Source organism: Camelus ferus, chromosome 10 (genome assembly GCF_009834535.1).
Source record: "Camelus ferus isolate YT-003-E chromosome 10, BCGSAC_Cfer_1.0, whole genome shotgun sequence".
Lineage (NCBI taxonomy): Eukaryota > Metazoa > Chordata > Mammalia > Artiodactyla > Camelidae > Camelus > Camelus ferus.
In genome coordinates, this window is record NC_045705.1 from 24,155,408 (window position 1) to 24,182,032 (window position 26,625).

Consider the following 26,625-nt stretch of genomic DNA (forward strand, 5'->3'; position numbering starts at 1 on the left):
TATATTCTTTTTCATATTATTTATCATTGTACGTTATGATAAGTTATTGAACATAGTTCCCTGTGCTAAATGTAAAACCTTGTCATTTTTCTATTTTATACACAGTAGTTAGTATCTGCAGATCTCAGACTCCTAATTTGTCCTTCCCCACCCTCTTTCCTCCCGGTAACCATAAGTTTGTTTTCTTGGAACGTAATGCTGTATAGTTTGTTAAACTTGTGCTTTTTGACTGCATTAAAACAGAAATAAAAGGATATGAGATAGAAACCAGTGCAGAGGTTTCATGAAGAGTTTCTCTTTGCTGGTACTTAGTCTTTATCCCGACCAAGTCTCTGTCCTTTGGCCAGGAAGCATTACGACCTCTTCCCTCCCTGCCTGACCTTCATGTCTCTCCAGGCCAGTCTGCTTTTATAGCAGCTCGTGCATTTTTCTTTGGCTGCTGGAAACTCAGCAAGGCGATTTATGGGACTTCACAACTCTTGGTCTAACTTTGGGCACAGGAGAAATTGTTCCACTACTTTCTTATCATTGTGGGGGTAAGTAGGATTTCATTGTCAAGCTCATCTGCCTAAATCATTTTTAATAGGCCCTGTAATGCGCTGCACTTAAGAAAATATAGGACCTTTTTACAGTCCTGAGCCACACCCAGGCAGAGAATTTTGCCCTCCTTTACTTTTACTTTCTCTCAATCCAATCTCGAGTTTCTGCCTGTGTCATGATAACAGTGGGTCAGAAGAAGTAATTATTTATTTGCCACCAAGAGTTATTGCTGGAGTAAAGCAGCTTATACATGAAATGAGTGCTTTTAGTAACATGTAAACATACAACATTTTCTTCATATTCATTTCCGTTTAATAAAATCTTGGAGTCTTCCATTCTTAAATGTTATATGAATATAGCATCATCAAAAGCACAGTAAGGATAAGGTAAGTTTCTCTGAGATGACATGGATAGGTGAAGTCACATGAAAATGTGTTCTCTTGGTTGGTAGCCTGCACATTTATAATTTCTTTCAAATCAAAATGTTCATCAACATAACGTACCTACCTTAAAATTTCAGAGGTTTGACGTATATAATATTTTCTTCTCATTGTATCACCATCTAGTGACTATGTTCCCAAAAGATGCCTGGGTTTCTCAGTGTGAGAGAGTGAAATTCCAAGATGTTTGAGTTAACAGGTGAGAATAGTTCGCTCTCTCGTAATGTAGACAGAAGAATGGTAGCTAAAACTCAGTGTATAGAATATAGTCCATTATATTTATTGAGGGATTTAAATTACATTGATAAAGTAATAGCCTCTTGAGTTTAGTTCTAACCCGTGAAAGGGAACTGAGTGTCCTGTGTGCCAGTGTAGATAAAAAGGATCATCAGATGCTGGATAACACAAGATCTGTGTCTGCACCCATGGTGCATGTGTGCCCAGACTTCTGTATGATGTTCTGTTTATAAGTTACAAGACAGTATTTTTCTTTTTGAATAAGCGGGAGAGAAATGCAGAGAACAGCTAAAGAAATAATCAAAAGTCCTTTTACAAGATTATACTGAAAAGGGGAATTCATTATTTATAAATCTTTACAGATGAAAGCTAAAAGGGAATATGATCAGCAAAGGAATGGAGTGCATGAACATCAAATGCCCACCAATCCCTCACCATTAATATGTGAGAGAATCCTTTGAGGAAGCATAAAAATGCAGACAGATCCAAATAAAATAAAATTACTGCCTGAAACCACGAAGGGATGGAGTGAGGGTGAACAAATAATGGATTGAATTAAACTTAAACTGCTTTTGAAGTGAGCATTCGAGAAATGAGCTGTTTTATAATGTTATGAAAAGGTAGAGATGTTTGAAGTTATATTTATCTGCCCATCTAATAGAAGTTCATAACTATATCTATACAACCCCACATATTCCATTTACATATTAATACATAATTTAATTACTACAATTGCTGATGGGGTTGTTAATAGACACCATAGTATTTATTTTGTATAGACTTATCTGTTTTATCTTTCTTTGATTTTGCTTTCTTGCCCTCTTGTTAAATTAATGAAACATTTCTATGACTCCCTTCTTTTCACTCTTATTAGTCGTTATACACATTTACTATCCCTTTAATGGTTATCCTACAGATGAGCATTTGCATTTTTAATTTATTATTGATACAAATAATTTACCACTTCCAGGCTGCTCAAATATTAAAACCTTTAAATTTGATATATTACCACCCTTTGCCTCCCTTTGCCATGCATTTTAATTTTACATACATAATTTAGTTTCCATGAGACATTGCAATTATTGTGTTCTTAAAGACAGTATCTTATATACACATACAGATTTACCTTTTATATTGTTCTTAATTACCTTCTATATGCCCATGTTACTATTTGAAATTATTTTCTTTTACTGCAGAGCTACTGGCACAAATTCCCCAATCTTGGTTTATCTGAAAACATCTTTATTTCACCCTCCTTTTTTGTATGTTATCTAGGTATACAATTCTAGGTTGGTAGTTGTATTCTTTTAGCAATTTGAAAATATTATTTCATCTCTTCCTGTCTTTCCTCATTTCTGTTGAAATGTCAGCTATCAATCTTACTTTTGTTTCATTGAGAACAATGTGTCATGTTTTCTCTAGTGGCTTTTAGATTTTTTCCCATTGTTTTTGGTTTTTAGTATTTATCTTATACTGTGCTTAAGAGGTAGAATCTGGATCTATTCTGTTTGAGGTTTGCTGTGGTCATTGGATCTGTGGATTGATATTTTATTTTTCCACCTAAAAGTGTGTCTCACTTATCTCAAACTTTGATCTAGATTTTCCTTTACACTATATTTCTATTCCTCTCACTTTTTCTCTCTTTTCCTCATATCCATGTTTCATTTTGTGTATTTTCTGTTAACCTCCGTTTAATTTCATTAATTCAGTATTTTTCTGTGTCCAATCTACTGTTAAACACATGTATTATGATATTAGTTTCAGATATTCCATTTCTTCAATTCCAGAAATTTTATTATTTTTAAAACTTTAAACTCTCTAGTGAAATTCTATATATTTTCATTGATTTTTTTCTTATGTTTGTATGTTGTGTTTAACAAGTTCATCAAAGTTGTATTTTTAATCCAGTATCTGAATCATAGCTTGTTCACTTTTCTTATTAATTGCAAATCATGTGTCTTTGCCTCTTTACAAATCTATTGTTTTTATTAGAAATCAGACATTGTGTACAAAAGAACTGCAGAGGCACTTCCTGGTGTTATCTTCTCCTTTGGGCAAATCAGGAGATTTTTAACCCTAATCTGATCAGAAACCGAAGTGAAACATCATTAAATTGCAGGTGGGGCACAAGTCAATCTCTATATAATTTTCCCTTGCTCTGAGGGTAATACCAGGCCTTTGACTGTGAGTTTGATGGGTCGAAGATGTCTCAGATCTGAGAAACAGAGCCCAGAGATTCCAACCCAGACTATCATTACAAACAGCTTATAGATCTGGAAAAAAGATTTTCAGTAAATATTCATGGTGTGGTTGACAATTTCTGGCAGTACTTTGTGTTTTGTGTGTTGGGAAACTATGCCTGATTTGACTCTGCTTTTTAGAAGCTTTTAATTCATCTCCTGTTTTTCCCAGAGAGCAATTTGGTGCTTTGGGAATCACCACAAATTTGGGTGATTCAGTACTGTGTTGGAGTCTTTTCTAATTTCCACTCTAGCCACAAATGTTTGCTGGTTTCCTTTTCTTCCCCCAGAAGAGGCTCTTTACCTGAGGAGATCAAATCCTTCAACCACGGTAATTTGGAAAATATCCTCAGGAAAAAACAAAATCTGCAGATCAATAGCCGAACTTAAAAAATAATTTCTCCTCTTTGAAGCTTGTTTAAACGAATGACTATTGATTCCTCATCTTTTGATATCTTTAAACATAACAAATTTATAAACTGCTCCATTTTTCCTATTGGTTGCTGCAGATTCTTGGCTTGCTGAAAATTACAGCCAAGATGATGTACTATTTTTAATTGAAAAGATATTGTCTGTGATTTTGGTCTGCTACCATATAAACACAGATCAGGTTTTGTTAACTGGGAGATGTTTTCAATTTTACTTTTTTTACATTGAAATATATAAATATTTTGGCCCCAATATTTGCATTGATACTGAATTTTGCCTTTATTTATAATTCATATTTTACATATATTTTATAAGACAAAATTCATCAAATAGTTAATCACTATTTATGACTAATTTGAATACTCTATCAAATTTTGTTATTGCAAAATTGGTTTTCCCAACTCTATACACATTTCTGGAAAAAATAACTAAATCCATCTAAGTATAAATAGGAACTTCATTAAAAGATCGTCCTTATGTGACAGTTAATTTTATGTATCAACTTGACTGGGCTAAGGGTTACCCAGATAACTGGTAAACATTATTTCTGGTGTGTTTATGAGAGCATGTCTGGAAGAGATTAGCATCTGAGACAGGTGACTGAGTAAAGATCTACCCCTCACCAATGAGGCTGGGTATCATGCAGTTTGTCGAGGAACCAAATATAACAAAAAGGTGAAGGGTGAATTCTCTCTCTTCTTGAGCTAAGCCATAGATCTTTTCCTGCCCTCAAGACATCAGAGTTCCTGGTTTTTGGGTCTTCAGACTGCAGGACGGACATCAGCAGTTCCCCACTTCTTAGACCATTGGCCGTGGACTGAAGTTACACCATCAGCTCCTCTATTTCTCAGGCATTGGGACTCAAGGCTAAATTATACCATCAGCTTTCCTGGTTCTCCAGCTCGCAGACAGCAAACTGTGGTTTCATATTCCATAACCCCAAATGGAGCCAATTCCTATAATAAATCTCCTTTTATATGTATTTATCTATCTAGCTACTTACCTGGACATCTATCTATATACTATTGGTTCCGTTTCTCTGGAGAACCCTGACTAATACATTGTACAAGTAGACATATTTTAAGTTTTCAAAATAAAATATGTAATCATTTGGATTTTCTATTATTTATTTTTTCACCTGCTACATTGACTTTGTCAGTATAAATTTTAATGATGTACTGCTTGAATTTTCTTTAATTAAATCTTCAAAGCTCAAAACTCTTTTACTCCCTTTCTTGAATACTTGAGCTTAAGAGCATTAAAAGATTTTTAATTAGAATTAAACAGAAATTTAGAGATTTCTTTACAAGGAAGACTTCTTGCAAAACTACCACAATAGGGGAGAGAGGCCAGAAATGAGTCTGAACTCAATTCCATTGAAACAAAGGGCTGGGTTTTTAGGAGCTGGGAGCTGGGGTAGGTGGGGGCGGGGTGTTGGTGGGATCATAAGCCACCTGGGTTTACTATTTGGCCTTATCCAAGGAAAAAGTAAATTTTTTCATATCATATTTTTATTAAAGGAGGTAGTCCTACAGTGTGGAGCTGGATCCTCACTGAAGTCAAGCTTTTATGCTCCCACAGAGACTTGGAAATAGGGGTGCTAGTCTCTTTGATGATGACCTTTGGATGGTTCTCAGCCCCTTGAGAAAGACAGTCCTAGCAGTAAAACTTGGCAAAAGGCTTTAAAAAAATTTAATCTCAAAGTGGCAGAGAAAGACTTTGTAATTACAATTACAATGCTCTAAGGAAATGGAGATCTGAGGTCTGGAGACAGGAGGAAGCCTGTCTAAAATTGGTTCAAGTTGAGAGAAACTTCAAGGCCATCTTGGTCACTATCTCAGTCAGGGATATTTGATTATCCTAGCGAGAAATAATTTTCTACTTTCCTTTAAAGTGCTTATAATTAATCTTTACCACTACTAAATATTTTTCTATTACCTACTGGTAGTTAGCATCATTTGTTTAACAATTCTTTATTGTTGGCCCGTTTGTTTTCTTCCTTTGTTAAAAAAAAAAAAATACAGTCCTGGGTGTTGATTGAACTCCCTATGTTAACCTGTATCCTTCTTAGAGAATCCACCTCTGTAAATAGTCTTCCTTGATGCATGCTTCTGTATATTGAGTCTATACAAAATGATTCTACACCTAAGTTATGGGTGATTGGAGAGAATGGAATAGTATTGAAAAGAATGTCTTGCAAAGGCTGTAAGAAAACTATCATTTCTTAATCTAGAACAAGTGACGAATTGTTCCAAATAGATTCCTCTTATGAACTGAGACGATGAAAGAAAGTTGACACTTAATTGTGGGAAACTGTCCTAGACTCAAAGTTAAGGAAGCCATTCTAAGCTGTATGAGAAATCTTAAAAGAATCGTAAAGAGGTGTAGGGGAGCAAAATTGCCACCCCAGAATGTCTCTTTGGCATATAAATTACTTAGAGCTGAAAAATCAAAGCCCAAAAGACTCAGGAAGAAACTGATCTTTCCCTATAACTGCGAAAAAGAAAAAAATAATTAGACAGTGGGCCTCTTCCCAGAATAGAGCTAGAGATAGCTTCAAAGAATATGGAGTGGTGGGGGAAACTCTTAGAAATCAGAGTCCCGTCTGTATTGTCTCTGCACGGCCCAGCAAACATTTATTTATCAAACATTTATTATTCCATCTCCATGTCAGTTGCTCTCCTCCCCTGTGAAGTCCCAAAACTCTAACCCAGTGCCCTGTCTTGTCTTTAGATGAAGATGAAGGTTTTCAGCCACTCTAGTGAGTTACTTGGTTTTACTGGATCTCTCCCATGTTATTAAACTTTGGTTTGATTTTTCCCTTATTAGTCGGTTTCCTATCAATTTACTGTTTAGACCAGTCAGAGGAACTTAGAAAGGCAGAGGAGAATTGCTTCCTCCCTGACAAATGAAAAGGATACACGGCGGAAAATAAATTACCAGAAATAAGAGGGAAAAATCATAAGGGAAAATCTGGTTAATTTTGAATTTTTCTTGAAGCTTATTGTGATGTTTTTGTGTGGTTTTATTTTATTTCTAGTGCAAGTTGACCTTTTCAATAAAGCAGCCTGTTCCCCAGTCCCTCATCATGTAATAAATTCAGTAGCATTTTGTCTTTTGCAAACATGAAAGTCATAAATGAAACATCAGTTTAAAACTGTTTCCCCCATGTTTTGCATTATTTGAACATGAAAAAATTTATTGAAATTGTGTTTCAAACAAAAGTGGATATTTCCCCACAAGATACTTTCTAGTTTTTTTTTCCCAGAGAGATAACATTGAAATTTAATGGATGAACTATATGTCTCACTAAAAATAATTCCTAGCTTACCTTTATTATTTTAATAATAAATAAATCCCCCAGTATCCACAATTTATGTTTAGTGAGAGATGTGTTTAAAATTAAAGGCACTTAAATATTTTACTATTTAAAAAAAAAAATAGCTAATTCTTTTGGATGCATACACTTGTAATAGTTACAGTTTTCATCTGGAGCAGAAAAGTATATTCAATTTAACACATCTTTATAGAGTGCATCAGATGATGGCGAATATCTCAAGTAGATCTAATTCTATTTGACTTGTGCAAATTTTATTTACAGAGGAGGTTGAAAGCAAATTTTAAGTTCACTAAAAAAATAGACACAACTCATTTCCAGGTTGATGTAATGTAATGTAAAATACAGGCTCCCAGGAACATAACCCCATATGTAATTCTCAGATTTTTTTTTATTATAGTTAAAACATAAAACATATTCATAAAGTTAAATGGTCCTCTAAAACTCTAATCCTTCAAAATGAAGTTTCTTGTGGTTTTTATTTTGGGACTGTGAAGAGCCTCCTTAAAAGAACATTGTCAAGTTCCCGGTGATGGACTCTGGCAGTCTGTCATGATTAGTTGTGCCTCACTACCTTATTTCCACTAATTTAACAGTGTGTTTGAAGTGATGCACACTTTCAAATTGGCAGGATGTCAGACAGGTTTGAAAAGAACTCTCATTAGCGCAGACAGCCTAAGCTGGTCAGCAGGTGGTGTTATCAGTGTCCGGTGATTCTCCCATGTTTATTGGATTATTTTTGGGAGATGGGGCTAAACAAAACTTAACATTGCAAATAGCATCTCATTTTAAATGCTTAATTGCAAAGGGTCTGAAGGTTCATAGCAACAAATATGCACTTGCTAATAAGCGCCTCACGATATGCCCATTAGTGTTCCAGGAATACAAATTCTACCCAGTGTATGTTTGCTTTCCCATAGTCACCAGCTGATTAGAAAATCACATTTGGTTTACAGAAAGCAAATTGCCTGAAATCTTCACAGTGTTCACAGTCTTTGCAATGGGAATTAGGTTCTGAAGTCAAGGTCGAAGTTGAAATCAAGTACTTGAGGCACTAGTTATTGATTCTAAACAGGTTTATGATTTTCCTACTGACGTTTTGTATGACTTGACAACACATACAAAAACACCAAATGAACCAGTCTGGCCTTTTCCCAATTACCTCCATTTATTCCTCTGCATAACAAGCCTTCCTTATTGAACAGTCTCTAGAGCACTGAATTGTTAACCATAGAAACAAGGCAATCTTTCTAAAAAATGTGTGTACTAGAAGTCATAGCCATGTCTGAAAAGGCTGATTTTCTAAATCATTTAATTATTAATAATATAAAGGCATTTTTTCCTAGCATTTTCCTTTCCTATTTAATAATATAAAGGCATTTTTTTCCTAGCATTTTCCCAAACAAGCTGAAACACTGTTAATAAAGAATTGGAGCCTCTTTCAACTATTCCTATTGAAATATAATTTTGTAAATTCAAGACTGTAGATGATCATAATTGATAATGATCATTTATTGAGTCTTTGCTACATGGAGAAAATGGACACATAGTTTTATAGGTAATTAATTATACTTTTATAATTATCTTAAGAATTAGGATTTATTATCAACATTCTACAGAGAGAAAACTATCATTTAGAAAAGTTAAATGATTTCTCAAGGTCATAAAGTTGATAAAGTATATAAATTTGATTCTGATCTTAATTTATCTGACTTGAAAATCCATGATCTTAATCACTGTGCTGTACTATGTGTGTGCACATATTTTGGGAAAATGAAAGGGAGGTATAGGATAATAGAAAATACTGGTATTTGATTTCAACAAAGTTAGAATGAGTGAATATTAGCATATTCTCTTATTTCAATTTTCTTTTATATATCAGAATTGGAGTTAAAGGATAACAGCTTAGCATATTCAAATTTTAAATGTGGAGTTGTTCTTAGGAATCAACTATTAACAACTGCTTTTGCACAGGTAAGGTAAGAGTTATGACCAGATGAGCAATATTGAAATACCAACAGTGTTATACAATTCATAATGAGATATGTGGAAACAGTTTTCTGAAAATAAGAGGTGAGAAAGCTGATTCCTTCGAATACTACATGGCTAAATGTCCCTAAGGAGATGTGATCATAGCCTAACAGGACACAAGAGAAGCTAGATCCAAAGGAAAAATGATTTTTCCATTAAAATAAAAGTATCTGCTCTCAGACTAGCTGTCCCACATTAACCAGCTATAAATTTGAACAAAACACTTAAAATAACTTGTTTTCAAATACTGGACAACAGGAGGTGCAAGATCATAATCTCTGAGAAAAAGGAAACAAGCAAGGCCATTCTCCTACTCTGGTCACTCTGACATTCTACCTTGAAAAGTTTTCTAGACCAAGCATTAGACCATAGCTTGGAGTAGTGGGGAAACAAGGCAGATAATATTAGTATCACTGAACTGAGGCATAGTTGGTATTTTCAAATTATTGAGACAGGATACCAAAACAAAACAAAACAAACAAACAAAAATAAAACAAAATACAGTGCTGTGCAGAAAAGAAGTGCCTGAATTCCAACCAGAGAATCCTTTGAATCTTTAGTCAAACACTGATATACACACATATACAACAAGACTAAAGGCTTAAGTAAAGTACAATTGCCAAGGTGATGAACTGAGGTTCTAAATATTGTACAAGGTTGAGACTGGATTTCTGAAAGCAAGTATGGAGATACCTCACTGAACACTATTGTCATTTGGTAGAAATCAGTAAAGATAATTCTTTAGCATTGGGACTAATAATTCTTTAGCACTGGGACTACCACAACATGAATAAGCACTACTCAGAACATACTTTTCAATGTTTAGAAACCAAGTCTTGAAAGGCTCAAGACAATCTTCAAATAAATTATCTGGGAAAATGAAACTTAACACTCTTCAAAGAAAGATATCAAAACCTAGGCACTAAATAACACAGCACCTACACTGTCAAAAATATAAGATGATGAGACATGGATAAGAAAGAAATTGTGACTCACGAGCAGGAGAAAATTCAGTCACATGAAACAGACACAGATAATACAGAGATGATACAATTATCATAAAAAGAGTTTTAAATTTTTTATGGATATGTCTAAGAATACAAAGAAAAAATAACAAGGGAGAGGATGGTGAATCTAAATACAGAAATAGAAATAATTAAAAAAGAACAATTGAAAAATTCCAGAATAAAAAGTTATACCTAAAATGTAAATCTATAGATTTCTAGATGCTTTTCATAGCATATTAGCCACAACAAAATCAGTAAACTTGAAGACAGAACAATAGAAAGTATCCAAACTATATAACTTCCCTATACATCAGCAATGAACAAGTGGAATTTGAAATTAACACATGCACCATTTACATTAGCATCCTCCCCCAATAAAATATTTAGGTTTAAATCTAACAAAATATGTTTAAGATCAATATGAGGAAAACAAAAAACTTTAAAGAATGAAATCAAAGAGCTACATAAATGGAGAGACTTTCCATATAAGAAGGCTCAATACTGTAGACAATTTAGTTTTTCCCAATTTGAGCTGTAGAGTCAATGCAGATGCAATCAATCCCAGCAGGTTACTTTGTGGATATAAACACACTGACCCTAAAGTTTATATGAAGAGGCAAATTACCTAGAACAGCCAGCACAATATCAAAGAACAAAGTTGGAAGACTGATGCTAATTGACTTCAAGACTTACTATAAAGCAGTGGTAATCAAGACAATGCGATATTTATAAAAGAAAAAAGTAATTAGATCAATGGAACAAGAGAGTCCAGAAATAGAGCCACATAAATGTAGTCAATTGATATTTGACAAAGGAACAGAGGTAATATGATAGAGAAAGATAATATTTAACAAATATTGGAACAAGTGCACATCTACATGCAAGGAAAAAAAAAAGATCTGGACATAGACTTCACACCTTTCATAAAATTAATTCAACATAAATCATAGACCTAAATGTAAAATGCAAAACGATGAAGCTCCTAGACGATAACTTGGGAAAAATCTGGATGACTTTAGATATGACGATGACTTTACAGATAAAACACCAAAGGCAAGATCCATGAAGAAAATAATTGAAAACCGAACTTAATTAAAATTTAAAAATTCTACTCTATGAGAGATACAGCCAATAGAATAAAATAAAATATTAACAAAAGATATCTCCAGTAAAGGACTGTTTTCCAAAAGATAAAAAGAACGCTTAAAACTCAACAATAAGTAAACAATCTGATTTAAAAACGTAGCAAAAATCTTAACGTAACTTCACCAAGAAGATACACAGGTGACAAATAAGTATATTTAAAAATGCTCCACATCATATGGCATTAGACAAATGCAAATTAAAACAATGCGATACTACTCTATAGGTTTGCAGTTTCTTATAAAACTAAACATACTCTTAATTCAGCAATCGCACTACTTGGTATTTATATGAAAGAATTGGAAACTCATATCCATACAAAAGTCTGCAGTCATGTTTATAACAGTTATTAAGGATAATTTTATGTGTCAAATTGATTTGCCACAGGGGGCTCAGATTCAGCTTTATTTCTGGATGTGTCTGTGAGGGTTAGCATGGGTGTGATAAGGTTAGCATTTGAACTGGTGGATTCAGTAAAGGAGATTTTCCTTGTTAATGGGTTGTGCATCATCCAATCCATTAAAGGCCTGAAGAGAATGAAAAGCAGGGTATGGAGGGATTTGCCCCTTTTTTCCTGCCTCAATGCTGTGCTGATACACCTCATCTCATCTTTTCCTGCCCTTGGACTGGAATTTAAGTCATTGGGTCTCCTGATTCTCAAGCCTTCAGACTTGGCACTGAATTCCTCTACCACCTTTCCTGGGTCTCCAACTTGTAGACAGCCGATTGTGGTATTTTTCAGACTATATAATCACGTAGCCAATGTGTCATAGTATTGTGCTCGCTCACGCACTCTCTCTCTCTACATACACACACACATATCCAGTTGATTCTGTTTCTCTAGAGAACCCCGATTCCCTGATTAACACAATAGCTTTATTCATAATTGCCCAAACTTGAAATCAACCAAAATGCCCTTGAGTAGATGACTGGATAAATAAACTGTGAGGCATTCGGACAATGGAACATTATTTAATGCTAAAAAGAAATGAGTTATCATACTATGAAAATACATTGGGGAAATAAATGCATATTACTAAGTGAAAGAAACTAATCTTAAAGGCTTGATTTCAACAATATGATATTCTGGAAAAGGCAAACATGTGGAAGCAATAAAAAGATCAGTGGTTACCAGGGATTAGGTTGAATGGAGAGATGAGTAGGTGGGACACAGAAGATTTTTAAAGCAATGAACTACTTTGTATAATACTATAATGGTAGGTACATTTGTCCAAACCAGTAGAACATAGAAAACTAAGAATGAACTTTAATGCAAACCATGGACTGTGGGTGATAATAATGAGTGCCTGTGGGTTCATCAGTTGTGACAAATGTACCAGGCTGGTGGAGGATGTTCATAATAGGAGAAGCTTAGCATGTGTGAAAGCAGAGGATATATGGGAAATTTTTATCCCTCTACTCAATATTGCTGTCAATATAAAATGGTTCTGAAAAATAAAGTCAGACAGATACACAGATAAGTGGGTAGATAGATAGGTATTTAAATATGTATCTGAATCTCCAATTCTCTGTGGGCACCTTAGGGTCAGGAGAAAATTGCTCTCATGCCTGAAAATCTGTTGTTGTCTGGCATAGGTGTTTGGCACATAGCTTGCTAGCTAGCATCCAGCAATTGTGTGAACCGATTCAATCATATATTTTCTGGTCCTCAGAATACAGGATAGAAGAATGCTGAACTAAAACCATGTAGAATGGATTTTGGAAGAAGCTATGTACAGGGACTAAGTCTTGGGTTGGCCACAAATCTAATAGGTCAATATAACCCCAAATCTTAATTTACCTCAAAATAATTTCACAATAAAAAAAAACCTTCCATTTGATTCATTGAAACCACACTGCCTCGGTATTTCTACCATCATTAGCAGCAACATGGATGGACCTGGAGATCATCATTCTAAGTGAAGTAAGCCAGAAAGAGAAAGAAAAATACCATAGGATATCTTTCACATGTGCAATCTAAAAAAAAAAAAAAAAAGGAAAGACAATAATGAACTCATCTACAAAACAGAAACAGATTTGCAGACATAGTATACAATCTTGGGGGTTATCTGGAGGAAGGGAATGGGAAGATATAATTAAGGAGTTCAAGATCTGCAAATATTAGCTGCTATATATAAAAATAGATAAAAAACAATTTCTTCTATATAGCACAGGGGACTATAGTCAATATCTTGTAATAACCTTTAATGAAAAAGAATATTAAAACAAATATATATATATATACATGTATATATATGACTGGGACATTATGCTGTACACCAGAGGTTGACACATTATAACTGCCTATACTTCAGTAAAAATTTTTAAAAGTAAGAAAAGAGTTTACAGCTATAAATGTGATACTATGCATGCAATTGGGGTCTTCAAGAAAGAATAAATTACATTGTATTCTCCAGGAACACATTTTGAGATACTATAAAATGGATTACAATGATCAATGTCACTCTAGGGTATAGGGCCTGTGACTGAAACTCTTAGTTCGTAGTTTTATAAGAACCCCAGTGGTTTTTATTTTCTTTCCAAGCTGCTCAGTGCCATTTCATAAAATGAATCAAATATTAAAATGCAAGAGAGGAAATGGATTCTCTTCTCTCCTTTACTCCTGAAAGCAATGGCCCGTCCTCCCTACCCAGTGTATGTCACTTTAAAGCTGGTTAGAAACTCACTGCTTTATTCTCATTAAATTATTTCTCAACCAGGAACTTTTTTGAGGTACGTAGGAGGCCTCTACTGGAGCCAACAGGAGAGCTTTTAATTAGCTTTCAAGAATTGAAATAAACAGCCTTTAAGATATTTCAAATACTAAGGGAAAAACACTAAAGACATTTAGAAAAAGCTTTGAATTTAGAGTCAGATTTGAACTTCTTGGCCAGCTGAAATCACTGATACGTGTTGTATTGCAAAGAAAGTACTCACAGAATCTATGAACAAGGCATATCCTTTTCTTTTGAGGGGTAATTAGTCAATTCTTGAGTAATGCAATGAGAGAAAGCTAGCATTGGCATTCGATTCACGTTTGAGTAAATAAACCATGGTCATTCTTATTTCCATTTGTCTTACTTGTACTTTTCCCAGCCATGAATACCCTTGGCGCTTTACTTGATTTGAGCGTATTGAACGTACTGAATGTTGCAATAGAGACAGGATTGCTTTCCCCTCGGACAAATGTCTTTGAGTATGATGGTACTGCCATTCTCAATAGACTAGACAGAAGCCCTCTTCAGGGTTTAAATGGCGCAGAGTCCTTATATTCCTGTTTTCCCCATCCCTGTAGTAAAGCCTACCCTTGGATGCTTTGTTTACATCAACCTTATGTATATATAAATACAGGTTATTTACATATATATCTCATACCTATATACATAAATACATTATATATAACAGTTTATTATGCTATTATGTTTCTACTTTTTATGTGGTACCCCTCCAAAGTGAATAGTTGAGTAGGTCCGTCTGGCCATGATTCCCAAGGGCAGAATGTTCTGGGCTCACCGCACAGCCCGTTAAGCCAATGGCGCGGCTGCTGGCCTACAGGCAGAAGCACAGGCCCAGGCGCTGTGTTTAGGGAGCCCCCAGACCACGTTTCCTCCCGACCTTGGTGACTTTCACTCATCCCTCTCCCTGTTCTCACCTGCACATGGCTTTCCCTCCTAACATTTTCTCAGACCTTCTGAAAAGCAAACGGAGGGAAACAAAACAAAACAAAACAAAACAAAAACAAACCTCACTGTCTCTCCTCTGGCTGTCTTTCTTAACTTCTAACCAGGAACCTGGAACCCACTTGGATGCAGAACTGTAAGGGTGGTTATTTCTTTAGACCAGGGATTGGTGAACTAGTCTGTCAGCCAGCTTTGAACTGCTTCCTGTTTTTGTACTTCTTGTGAACTTAGAACATGGTTTTTACCTGTTTAAATAGTTAAAAAAAAAATCAAAGAATAATATTTTGTACTTAAAATGATAGGAAATTCAAGTTTTAATCCTGTAAATTCTCTTTGGTAGGAGGGAAGGGGCAAACTGTAAGGGCAGCCTGTCCAGGTAAAGCTGTGTTCCTCCCCTGGTCTACTGCTGGGTGAGGGGTCGCAGACAGTCAGAGAGTATTGCTCAGAAGAGCACGAAACCAACTGCTCTACAGCAGGGCTCAGACCCTGAGGGCCAGGAAGCTGGCCGAGGGTTACGCAGCTCCAAATCTTAGGGAGGAGCTTTTCAGACACAGTGTTTGCTTTCTGCTGAAGTAGGGAATACATTATTCCGCCAGAGTACAACTTTTTTTTTTAACCAGATTATTAAATAAAAGTTTGTATGTCTAATTGCTTAAAAATGTTTCAGAAATTGCATTTTATATTTAGGTCTATGATCCATTTTGAGTCAATTTTTGTGAAATGTATAAGGTCTGTGTCTAGTTTCTTTTGTTTTTTTGCATATCAATATCAAATTTTCTAGAACCATTTGTTAAAAAGCCTATTCTTTCTCTGTTAAGTAGCTTTTATACCTCTGTCAATAATCAGCTATATATTTGTGCAAGTCTAATCCTGGACTCTCTTTTGTTCCAGTGATCCATGTATCTTTTGCTAATATAATACCACCTTGGTTACCGTAGCTTTATGAGTCTTGAAATTGGTAGTGTGAGTCCTCGGACACTGATTCACTCCTCTGTTGCCTATTTTAGTTTCTTTTTCTTACCATATACAGGTTGGAATTATCTTACCAATATCAACAAAAGAGCTTGCTAGTATTTTGATTTGGAGTGTATTGAATCTATAGATTAAGTTCAGAAGCATTGGCATGTTAATGATACCGAGTTTTCTAATCTATGAACACAGACTATCTCTTCAATTATTTAGATCTTTTTTGATGACTTACATCCATGTTTTATCATTTTCTGCATGCAGATCTTATACATATTTTGTTAGATTTATACCCAAGAACTTCATTTTTCGTTGTTATTGTAAATTGAACTTTTGGACAATTAAACACATTTTTATACAGACAATCATGTCATCTGTGAAGACAGACATAAAGACATTTATTATTTCATATTCCCATCTGTATGCATTTTCTTTTCTTTCCGTGTATTATTGAACTTAATAGGGCTTTTAGTACAATACTGAATAAGCATTGTAAGAGATGATATCCTTGGAGTGTAGAACGTGGAAAACATCCAATCTCTCACCATTAAGTATTATATTAGCTGTTGGTCTTTTGTAGATGTTTTTATAATGTAGAGAAAGTTCCTCTTTTTTCCAAGCTTGTTTTACCATGAATTGGAGTTGTGTTTTGTCAAATGAGTTTTCTGCATCAATTGCTGTGATTGTATGATTATTCTGTTTAGCGCGTTGATGTGCTAGATTACACTAATTGATTTTCAAATATTGAACCAGCCTTGCATACCTGGAATAAAGTCATTTACTCATAAGCATTTGAAACTAACTGCACAATCTCATATTTTTACCTGTTAAAATTAATCTTACTGAAAGAATGTCTCTAAAATGTCTTAGTTCTTTTACATTTTTTTCTGTTAAATGCATATCATGTCTCTTATAGGTTTATGTATATGTCCTCCTCTGTATCCTACTAAGGTATATTAAATAGGAGAGAGGCTAGGAAAAACTTAGATCTCAAATCCAAAAGTTCTTCTTCAGAATGATAGCAGTCAGCAGGATTTTGTTTTGTTTTCTTTTTTTTTTTTTTGATATATTTTTGTCACTTGTTAGGTATGTGAACATAAAGAAGACTCTTACCCCATCTAAACTTCAATCAATGTAAAATATATTTGGTTCATATTAAGGATTGTATCAATTGTAATTAATACTAATATTTATAAATCATATTCTATTTTTTCTAAAAGTTTTTAACATACACTTCTGCCCCTCCAACACACACACACTTTGTTTGCTTTATTCACAGTGATACCTGAATAGAACTTTACAATCTTTTGAAGTCACAATGCACTTTCTAAGTAATTCCTTTTATTTCTCAATAAAGGAATGAGATTAACTTTACAAGATGTACTCCTTAGAAGGCGTATGATTCCTTTATGAACTTTGCACCTCTGGTTTCCTATTTAATGTTTCCAGTCAATCTCTTTGATAATCTGTACCTAGGACTGAAGTTAAACTCACCAGTCAACTGAGTTCAAAATGTCTGTTACAGGAGGAAGTTTAATATGTTCTATCTTTTGAGTTTTTGGACATTGGCTGCTAACAATTTGCTGAATCTGCTATAAAGAATCAAGGAGGGAATTTTGTAAAGAGACTTTTGCTATTAATGACATATGCAGTATGTGAGAGGGGCCATCTCAGATGCCAGGGCAAGAAATTAGTAGAACGTTTCTCTTTTTTAAATGTTTCAATTATTCCTGTAGAGGTATCCTTCAAGGGGTCATTAAAATTACTGGATGGGGTAGATAAAGATTCCAACATCTAACCTTTATCAACCCTCCCTCTTCTCCATCCCTTGAGAAATCAAACTAGATAGTTGAATGAGTACTGTTTTACTATTGATTATTATCACTGCAATAAAATTGTCTTTTATTTCAGATTCATGGTCAAAAAATTAACTAGCTTTTTTTTCTTATTATGTATTTCTTAAGGGATTTTTTTTTGCCTGTCATTCCACTAGCAGTCAGCCAGTGGTGAGACCTTAACCACTATCTTCTACTTCAGATTGCATTAAGGAGAATACAAATATTTCAATCCAAAATAGTCATATTGGTAGTATGGCCCTGCTTTGCTCACTAATTATTCTGCGTCTCCAACCATGTAGCCTGGATGTCAAGAAAGTTCCAAGAGCAATGCATGGAAAGGGGTGCACACTGGCAGCAACAAGATTTGTGTGTCATTCTGCCTAGATGGATTCCAATCTGCCTGGTTTTCTATTTGACTGTATATTTAAAAAAATAAATTAAATCAAGAAATTTGAAAAAAATATAATTGCATATAATTGTTTGCATCAAGAAAATTACTAAGATAACTGTGAAGTGGAATATGCAAATATCCTCATGTTACTATTTGAATTAAGATATCTTGAAGAAAAAACACAGACAACACACATATACACATTATATATGGAGACAGAGATTTACTACTTTGTTATCTATTTCATGCTGAAATAATATCCTTATTCTTTCATATTGTTTGAGGGTAGATACTCTAAGAACAGGAATAGAAAAAGGTTGTGACTTTCCTTCCCTTAGTATGATCTCCTTGTGACTGGCTTTTTCCAGGGATGTAGTGTGTGAAATGTTTAAGATGAAAAGTTTAGAAAGATTTTTGTTTAATCTGCCACTAGTTTTAAGCATAGAGAAATGATTTAAACCATTTAAATGAAATTGTCTGTGTCTAATATATTACATCTTTCCTATAAAAGTCCCATTTTTTGTTCACTTTATATGCCCAGCCTGTCACCAGGCTGCACTTGGTATCTATGAAATGCCATTTCTTGTCAATTTTAGCTTCTTTGCCAGAGGAAAAATTACTATTTTCTTATCCTAAGTCTAGATGCCATCCTGACACATTTTTAGTGTAATGTCACTTATCTACTATATATTTGAAAATAAGAAATTACAGAAGAAAGCCTCTCCAAACATCCCACTCCATCACATTCCTGTTCTCAAGCTAACCTTGTAGTCTCCACTCTGCCAAAAGTTATCATTTAAAATTGAATTCTGTTTTCCATCAATTCATTTATGCAGCATTCTCTCATCGTATGTTTGTCTTGTGTATTTTCATATGTTGGTGAAATCTGGAATCTTAGTATAATTGCTCCACATTTGCTCAATCTACTCCTCTAAAATTTCCTTTTTCTTTGCCTGAAATTTGAACACTCGGTGTCTCTTGGTTACTGGTCTCCATCTTTTTCTCTGAAGAATGGCTACAATACCATGGATTCCAAAATAAATTACAACCTCTAGATTCCACCCATAGCTATGGACTCATATGCTTAAAGTCTCATGCCCAGAACTTTAATCAACACTCTTTTCAATTTGTAAGAAAGAATACTGGGGAGATTTGGATCCTTTAAGCACATCTAGATTCATTTCTATTGTCAGGAGTATGGATAAGCCAGACAGGAAGTGGGAAATTACTGATGTGATCAAATGTCTAGACACATGTGGAAGAGGAAACTTATAGGTCCTATATAATTTCCTGTGATGTTATTCAACATTCAGATTTCCTTTAGGTGCAAAGAATTGGACTAATCGTAATCCTTGATTTTTGACACATTCTCATCTTTTTTCCCTTGAAATACTTATTGCTGATTTTTTTTCTTTCCTTTGTTTCCTTTGCTTTCATTGTGTTGGGAGTCCACAAGACCATCCTCATGTTTGATGCTTCACTAGGAACACTCAGAGGACTCAACCTATATCACCCTCTTCACTGTAATTTATAACAGCAGAAGATGCAAGGCACAATCAGCAAAGGACAGAGAGGACTCCAGAAGAAACCAAGTGCAAGTTTCCAAGGGTCTTCTCCTGAAGCATCACACTGCATGTGCTTAATTTCTTCAGCATCAAATTGTGACAAAATGTCTAAAATGTTATCTAGCATCATCAGAGAGTCAGAGCCCAAAGTTCCTACCAGGGGCTTGTCACAGCACCCTCAACCTAATATGTACCAAAATCCAGATTTCCAGAAGAAAAGCAGGTGTTCACCATAAACCACGTTGTTTGCCCAGGCCAGGCACAGGGAGTTGCTCTCAACATTTAAGGAGTATTTTGTAATCAGTGTAGGCAGCTATTTACCATGCCTGTTCCTAGCTTCTAGACGAGAGCTAGCCTTGAAGGGAGACCTTTCTGAGGATAGCATTCTCAGGGATACTCTGTTAACTCTTTTCTGCATTTCTTTAGACAACTGTACTAGACTTTTAAAAAAGATAATGTTATATAATGTCTGTTACACATGCTAGTTATCTAATCTATTTCGATGAACAAGTGCCCAAAATTTGTGATACCAGTTTTTGTAACAGTCACCTGAAAGTCAATCTCAGGTTCTATCTTGATTGATGACGTGGATGATGGTAAACCATATTTTTTTTTTTTTAAGACATAAGTACTTAAGTTAAAGAAACATTTGCCTGTCATGGCCTCTTTTTCTCTCCAACTGATTTCTCCTTGCCCATCAGTATTTCTCAAACTCTTCCCTGAAAACAGCACCCTTCATTGATTGGTCTCTCTTCTGATTGCTTTTGCGTTGTTAAATGTAAAAATGATTACCATCTTACTGCAAAGACATCAACTTTGGGATTGCATCTTCCATTTAAAATCCATTGTGTGTTGGGTGTGTGTGTGTGTCTTCCATATGTATTATTCCTTAATTTCCCTCCCTAATTTGTAAAGATTGGATTAATTCAGTCATCCTCTGTAATTTGGTCATCCCACCACTGTGCTTGGATACTTAAAGAATCTTCAATTAATTCCCTTGAAGAGGATGCCATAGACATATAAACCCCAGCAGTTTACATATTACAAACATGACCAGGTATTTTCTAAACCAGCTTCTAACAGTTTAGGAACAGCTAAACTTCTAACAGGTAACTCCTGACCATCTACTCCAAACAACCTGAACCATTATCCCTCAAACTTTTAGCGTTCAAGACTCTAAGTATGGCTATACATTGCCCTTGCATTTTTAACTTAAAATGTAAATGATCACACAATTCCATCTCTGCTAACCCCAATAAATTCTAACCTAAATTGACCTCTTGTCAAAGTCCTCTTAATATTCTTTCTTTCCATAGACCACAATAAAAATAAAGCAGGAATATAATCTTCTTTGTCTTATCACCAAAGGGAAAATCTAACATTTAATTCTCATAAACTTTATTAGATATTTTTTACCATAAGTGAACAAACGTACATCTACCAAAGTTTATCTCAGGAAACAGAGAGTGTGATGTTATGAACTGTGCAAGGGCTTTGCTATCAAAGTAACTCGATCTTTACTCCAAGGTCCTCCACGTCCTCCCTTTGTGGAAACGAACACGTTACTTCACCATCCTTACCCTGCTTTGAGTCCCAGTTTCAACATGTAAAAAATGAGAATAAAATTTATGCATTATGAGCTATTGTGAGAGTCAAGTGAAAATAAACGCAAGTGATTGCACTTCATGTACGGTAAGAAAGGGAAATTTCCCTTTCTTTTATCTTCTACTTTGTTTTATTTCATCCTAATAATCTGGACATTTTTCTACCTAATTTTATTTTATAATCAGGGAGAAAAAGGAAAATAAGAAAATCAAATAAAAATGGGAGATAAAATCAAATAACATTACTTCAAATAACATAAAATGAATTATGGAAAACGTATTTTGAAGGCCTAATTTTTGATATTCAATTTTAGAAAATATTGAAATCAGTAAAACATTTACCCCAAGTTAAGTGTGACATATGAGAGATGAAACCTTTGCTATTTATTTAGTATCTTTGTTCAAGGATTTTAAGACCAGATTGTTACAAATCAAATTTGAAATTACCAAATTTCTGAGGACATCAAAAACTATTTAGTATGAAGATAATTTATTGACTATCTCACAAAAGAATATGTTTTGAAGTCAGGAACTGAAAGGTATATTGTAGGGAAGTCCCAATATTTAATAGTTTACTATTGGTCATTTTGAAGGCAACAAACTATGTGTTATTATAAAACTACTTTGATAATTAAACCTAGAACTTTTATTTTATTTATGCATTGAATAAGCCAAATTCAGTGTAGCTCTAATTTTCAGAGGTTTTTGATACCCAAACTGGAAGAACAAAAACAAAACAAAAACAAAAACAAAGACAAGCAGAGTAACCATTGCCAAAAAGCAGTCCTTTGAGAGTTCCATCTAGTTATTCCAGTCTTGCTTAGTTCCAACCTGATGCTTTCACAGTCTGAGATATTTGGCTGGAGTTTGCTTTAGATGATATTTCAGAATTCTTTCCCTCGAGTCCATCCTTTAACCTATTTAGCAGCACAAAATCCAAAACTGTCGGGACTTTTGATCTCTGTAACAGCTTATTATTTTTGTTTTTCTTCTTCTCTGGATATGTTATCTATATGTTTTCTTATGAAGTTCATGCAACTCCATCATCAAGGTCATCCACAGACTAATAAATAGTAAATGATTTATGTCAGCATAAATCCAAAGCAGTATTTTATTTTTACCATTTTAATAGAGGTCTAGGAATTATATTCAATCATTTTAAATGATTAGCTTAAATATAATAAAACATTTGAAAGTTAATGTCAATAAATGCCAGTGTAACACAAATTAAGAAAAAAGTTAAAATGTTAGTCTTCTGAATACAGAACAATGTATTGATCTTATTGATGATAACATAAGAGGGTTAGTTAAGGACATGAAGGGTGAAGATTTTCTTAAGACTTCCATCTGTCCTGTTTAGAATTACTTAACAAATTTCATAATAGCACACATACAAAAAGACTTACTAGATGTCAAAAAAGCAATCTGGGATTCATAAGACCTTTAGAATTCTAATGCCACATTTAGAATAAATGAAAGAGGAGGCTGTGCAAGGTACTGCAGTCACTGTTAAATAGCTGGCAACATTTATGGCAGATACCTTGAGGGAAATAGACAGGAATTCAAGGACTGATTATAGAAAATACATAAAATCAAGCAGCTTTTGAATATTTGCTTGTGACTCAAGAAAGATAATGGGCTTTAATCAACCAAACTCGCTCTGTCCTCACAGTTCAAGACAAAGGCATTAAGACCAATATAAACACTAGAAACTGACACATTGTAACTGACTACACTTCAATTGAAAAAAAAAAAAAGGCCAATTTAAACCCAACCCAGGCTGCAGTAAAACCCTTGAGAGTTATTCTAGTCATATGCTATGAGGTGACTAACATCCCCAGCGTAGACCCAACAAAGACCTACAAAACCTTAAAAGATGAGTAAGATATAGCCTGTGAGTTTTATGGCAAAGATTTCCCCTTTCGGACAATAAAATACTTACATAAATGATACTGGAGTGAGAACTTCCCTCCACAGCTAGGGCCAGAGAATTACAACTTTTTCCAAAGAACTGGTCAGTCTGATTGGCTTATTCTTTTCTTAAATTAACTGACACAGATCTGTATTACAAAAATGCACTTAATATACTTCTAGCTTTAACTGCTTCATGAAACACATGAATTATTTCTTTGACTGACAAAAATCATTTGGTACACAATCCAAACATAAAACTGATGACTAGCCCAGTTGTAATACAGACATAATAAAGCCTTTGCTTATAAAATGTTTTCAGCGTGGACTGAACACTTCCTTTCCATTCCATTTTCACTATGTTTTGCTAACTGGTTTCTTCACCGTGTCTTCTGCATCTCTCATTTTGCTCTCCTGCATGTATTTCTGTTTTAGTAAATATTCCACTGTTTCAAAGGGAGTCATTGGTTTGATAACATTCTTGGGACTCGCATGACAGAAACCTCACTTTTCTTAGTTTCTCAAGAATGATTGTGTTAAATATTTTTCTGAACACATAGAGAAAAATGCACATATTATAAATATACAACTTTATGAATTTCCAGACAGAACCACTATGCATATTAAGAAAAAGACGGTTTTGACTGTACATATTAAGAAGACGACATAACTAAGTTAAGTACAAATTGACTATACATATTAAGAAAGACTGTTTCCATAGCCTGCCTCATGCTTCCTTATGGTTGCAACACTAACCAGGGCAAACATTTCTCTATCACGTAAGACCTTATGTTGGTCTTACCTTTAGAATAAAATGTTCTATTTTGTGTCTGAAGTTTTCTTACTCATTGTGTTTTTATGGTTTCATCTTGAGTGTTTAAATACATGTCTGAACAAAAGCTTTCTTCATGTGATTAAACTCTTTTCTTTCTATTAAATTGACTCATATTCGTAAAATATATATGTGTGTGTGTTTTTATGTATAAGGTATGTGTATATCTGTGAATGTGATAACTTTAACATCATAAACATTATTTCAAATGCTTTCACCTTTTTCCATTCCTACCTAAAAAGAAACTATAGTACTATCCTAGATCTTTGGCCAGGGGAGGGAAAAAAATATTGTACTGGCTTGGTAATAAAGGAAACATACAAAGAAGATTCAGTTTGGAGTATGATAATATGACAATAACTATCATTATAATTATTGTTATAACAAAAATGACAACAACGGCAGCAGTGTGTTTATTATTTATTTTGGACAGAGATGCCAATAAATGTATGCTATATATATATTATTTTCAGGTCCACAAGTATTTATATAGGATGTGTTACTTTTCTACTTTATAGATAATTAAAGCAAGATTTAGAATCCTACCTAATCTAACCAAAGTGTGAAATGTCAGAGCCAAATTTAGGCTGATTTCTTTCACCCTATTTCCTTTCTTTAGCATTTATGGAGAACCAGGAAGAACACACCCCTCAAGACACAGAAAGAATTTCCAGTTTCCTCCCCTCCATATAATGGGTGGATTTAATTTCTTAGGTCTCTTTTTAGTTCTGGCACCTTCTGTTTGTTTTAGAGACAAATCACTTTCTGCCATTAACATGCTTTTATTCCACTTTAAGTATAAATTATTGAAATGTAACTTTCTTGCTTCTTTATATTTTCCTTGATTTTTTGATCTAATAACTAGAGTGTTTTGGGTTTAATAACCTTGGTCTACCAGTATCTAGCATTGTTCAAAGTTATTACAATATCCCATTTCTTAAAGAGAACTGGATAAACTTTCTCTGCATTCCTTCTTGGCTTATACAATGTATTGAGATGAAGGTTTCAGGGATAAATTTGGGTGTTCGTGATTTGCAAATGTTAACCACTATATATAAAAATAGATAAAAAACCAAATTTCTTTTGTATAGGACAGGGATACTGTATTCAATATCTTGTAATAACCTTTACTGAAAAAGACTATGAAAATGAATATATGTGTATATACGCATGACTGGGACATTATGCTGTACACCAGAAATTGACACATTGTAACTGACTATACTTCAATTAAAGTAAAATGAAATAAAATAAAATAAATGTCTGTCTCCAATAACTGTTAGCTTCGGGAATTATAAACCAAATGTATCCTTTTAAGGAAAACAAGGCATAACTGAAATATAGACTAACAACAAGTGTAAAATCGTGTGAAACAGAGCTTTATTCACCACTTAGACAGACACGTCACTTGGAAGTTAAGCAGCATTTATTTCATCAGTCCTTTTTTGCCCTGATCACTCTATATACTTTCGATGGTCCTAAACGATGAGAAGCTTCAAGCCTAAAGCATGTAGTGCCCTTGTTTAAGAAGGAGAGTCATAATGAAAGTAAGATTTTTCCCTCATGCACTCTTTCACTGTTTACCAAATGAACGAGTAAGAATGTCTACATGGAGAATTTAATTTTTCCTCTTCTCTACCATCAGATCTACCATCTATGATCCATTACAGATGATTGACAGGGAAGAGGAAACCTACAAAAAAGGTTCCTAGGACTTAGCATCCAGCACAGCCCTGTGTTCACTGTGAACATGTGGGGACCCAAGAGAACTGGAACAAATCTATTGTGCGGCATCAATACTCCCTACACTACGAACGGGAAACATTGTAGTTGGTCGAAATGGAAACAAAAGGTGTGTGTGCGTCAGTGTTTTGTGTAACATCAAGCATCAGTAGGTATCTCGAGTCACATATTATTCAAAGAATAAGCCCTGGAGATTAAACATTATAAGGAGCTGTATAAGCTAAAACTAAGGTTTATTTAATAATAAATAGGTTATAGATTTTGTACTTGTTATAATAGAACATTTGATGTAAGTGGAGACTTGCTCTCCAAATCCACAATTTTCAGCTCTGATGCCCAGAGTCAGATGGTATGAGAGTGTGTAAATGGAACAAACATATCTCAATAGTTTAATAACAATATGAACATTAATAAAATAATATGAATATATTATGAGTGATAATATTAGTAGTAATTAATAAACTATGAATAATTATGACAATGAATATAATGATGGCGATGATGACATGAAAATTTTAAATTCTTAGACAATCAGGAACTTTATACTGTTTTAAATGGCTTAATTTCATGATTAGCTAATCATCTGTAAAAAGGGAGCATTAATAGCACTATAGTTGTAGAGTTGTTGGGACATTCCTACATGTAAGACACATTATTGAGTGTATGAAATATGTTATAATTTTATTATTAT

General features: G+C 34.2%; 1 long non-coding RNA gene across 1 annotated transcript; it reads right to left on the reverse strand.

Annotated features, from left to right (window-relative positions):
* Positions 1-356: 356 nt before the first annotated feature.
* LOC116666603 lies at positions 357-20,028 on the reverse strand. Its single transcript, XR_004323544.1, has 3 exons — positions 19,946-20,028; positions 16,248-16,252; positions 357-367 (listed from the first exon to the last, which is right to left on the reverse strand). It is a non-coding gene; the product is annotated as an uncharacterized LOC116666603 (long non-coding RNA).
* Between the last annotated feature and the right edge of the window lie 6,597 nt (positions 20,029-26,625).